Source organism: Tupaia chinensis, unplaced genomic scaffold (assembly GCF_000334495.1).
Source record: "Tupaia chinensis unplaced genomic scaffold, TupChi_1.0 Scaffold000477_1, whole genome shotgun sequence".
Taxonomy (NCBI): Eukaryota; Metazoa; Chordata; class Mammalia; order Scandentia; family Tupaiidae; genus Tupaia; species Tupaia belangeri.
This window is the reverse complement of record NW_006159986.1, coordinates 3,881,377-3,883,914: the sequence shown is the minus strand read 5'-3', so window position 1 is coordinate 3,883,914 and position 2,538 is coordinate 3,881,377. Positions and strand designations below refer to the sequence as shown.

The following is a 2,538-nucleotide window of genomic DNA, read 5'->3' as shown; positions in this document are numbered from 1 at the left end:
GACCACCTAAAGAAAAAAACTCTAAAAAAAAAAAAAAAAAGAAAAGAAACAAAACAAAAAAACCCACAGCTATCCTGGGGAGAAGGACTGATGGGGAAAATTTAAAAATTTTCATTTCTAATTTTTTTTTCTTTTTTGGGGGGAGAGGTTTTTGCTATAGGGCGCCTGCGCTCACCAGAAAGACAGAAAGATGGAGACAAGGCAAGAAATCACCCCCCAGGGGGGATGGCCACACGGCAATCCCCTCTCCATTCTCTTCTTGGGATCCTGGGCACTCATGCACATGTACCTGGCGTGAGTTTAAGCCGCTGGGTCAGGGACTTGAACCGCAGTTGACTACATGGGAGTCCGGTGACATAGCCATTATGCTAACTGCTGGTCCCTCATTTCTAATTTTTGATCTTTCTGAACTGCTTGCATTTTCTAACTAAACATGTATTAGTTTCACTGAAAAAAACTGTCATTAGCGGCCATTTGAGTGGTGAGATTATGGATCCTTTTTAGATTGTCTTATACTTCTTTGTATTAAACATACACAAATATTAGCAACTGATATATGTAATATTTAAAAGCCCCTATAGTATCCACACACACATAGAAGTCACTCTGTTATGCAAAGTTCATCCTCTGTTATGTAAGGCAAAATGTCTGTATTTCCTTTGACCTACTGGTTTCAATTCAGTAAAACTTGCATAGCAAGTAGACAAGATGGAAAAGTAAACGGCAGACAATCTCAAGTGTTTAAACTCAGGCTCATGAAAATTTCAAATACTGTATGTACGCGCGTCTTCCTATAGACTGTCTTCTGCATTTTCCTGTACTCGCCAGTGGGGTGGTCGTTGGCGTTTGATGCCTGAAGCGATGGAACGGAAGCCAGGGTTAAATCCATTACCCTCTCCCCCACGCACTCTAGTAATTACTCTATTTCCACGTCATATTTCCGGGTGTATGTGTCTCGACTCACGCAGAAACTGAAGTTCAAAGCATGCAGGAGTCACTGATGTTATTTTTGCTGTCCCCAGAAAGCCAATTCAGTAGTTGGGCCCCCTGAGGATTTGGAGACACCTGGGGACTAACTGGCTGATTCCCACGTGGTAACCGTCCCCACGTGGTACACAGGGCCGGGAAAAGGGAAAGCGGGCAGGAGGGAGCCGTATCGGGGCATTTAAAGTGCCTTGACGTCACACACTGCCAGGAACTCAGCTGAGTTTTCAGCAGGGCATTCCGGTCACCTTCCCTCCCTCCCCCCGGGCTTCTGGGCCCAAGGACTCGGCTCTTTCCGTGCTGTTGCGGAGGGAGGAGCACTAAGCCCTCGGAACAGCCAGCACGGGGGCGTCCCCAGCCTTCCATTGGCCCCGCCTCTTATCCTAACAACTCTCCTTATTGGTCGGTAGGTGGAGCTTCGAAAGTACAGCACCCTCATTGGGGCCTCTGTGTGGCCAAGCAAGCTGGCCGTTCATGAATTATGCATGAAGGCGTGTCAGGCCCAGGCTGGGACTGGGCGGGGATTGGCTGGAGGGGTTGTAATTCAGCGGTTTCCGGAGCTGCAGCGGCGTAGACAGGGAGGGGAAGCCTGGGTTCCGACGTCGCAGCAGAGGGAACGAGCCCCAACCGGATCCTTGACAAGCACCCCAGCCCGGCGCGCTCTTTCTCCGCGTTGGCTAGGAGAGGCCCTGCGGCCCGGAGGCAGCCCCGCCACCCGCATCCGGCGCAAGCGCAGCCCTAGCCCGGACCAGTCGGGCCTTAGCCCGAGAAACAGGTGAAGGGGGTGAAGGGTGGGGCCTCCTCCTCCGACTGACCCCAGGCCTGGGGACCCCCAGGGGCGTCGCCTGGGCTGGAACCTCTAGGGTGTTTGGGAGAGTTGTGAATGGACACGTGAGTGGGGAGGAGGGCTTCAGGAGACACGGAGAGTCGCCCTGAAGGGACAAGTCCCCGGGATGACAGAAGCCGGCCGCGGAGGGAAGGAGGCTTTGGAAGGAAGTTTTGGAGAAAGGAAAGAGGCGGAGGAAGAGTGAGGATGAGCTCTAGAGGGAGGATCGTGGGGCGAGGGCACGCAAGGCTTGGGTGGCAGGGCTGAGGGACAGCCCCTCGGTTTCCTGCTCCCTGGGGTTCTAGGGACGTTCCGGCCCTAGGAGCGTCTGTCTCGTCTCGCCGGCGGAGAGCACTAGTTGGGGGTGGAGGGTGCCGTTGGAAAGGGCCTCCTCCGGCCGGCTGTCTGCTCCCAGCTGAGCCACTTCCTCCGCGTTGCCCTTTCCTGCTCCTTCTGGATCGGGCTGTGCCTTTCTAGAGGTAGGAATAGGTGTCTTCACCCTACAGCCTCTCGTGCTGGTTGGTTGTGGGTAAGATTATTGCATAAGAATGAAGTTTCCTGAAGGGAAATTGACAGACTTATACTGTTTCTAAATTCCCTCCCATTTTTTTCTAGGTTAAGCCCTACTCTCCACCCAACTCCCCCGCACAGTTGAGAGAGAGAGAGAGAGAGAGAGAGAGAGAAGATCCCCATCAGGCCAGCGCTAGAGGGAAATAAACCTCTTTCTT

The 2,538-nt window shown here is 52.8% G+C and overlaps 1 protein-coding gene across 1 annotated transcript in view; it reads left to right on the top strand.

Annotated features, from left to right (window-relative positions):
• Positions 1–1,521: 1,521 nt before the first annotated feature.
• The window catches only part of STAT3 (signal transducer and activator of transcription 3), a gene marked incomplete in the record, with an annotated part of 70,875 nt that continues 69,858 nt past the window's right edge, over positions 1,522–2,538 (top strand). Inside the window, 1 exon segment of the mRNA XM_027774778.1 lies at positions 1,522–1,759.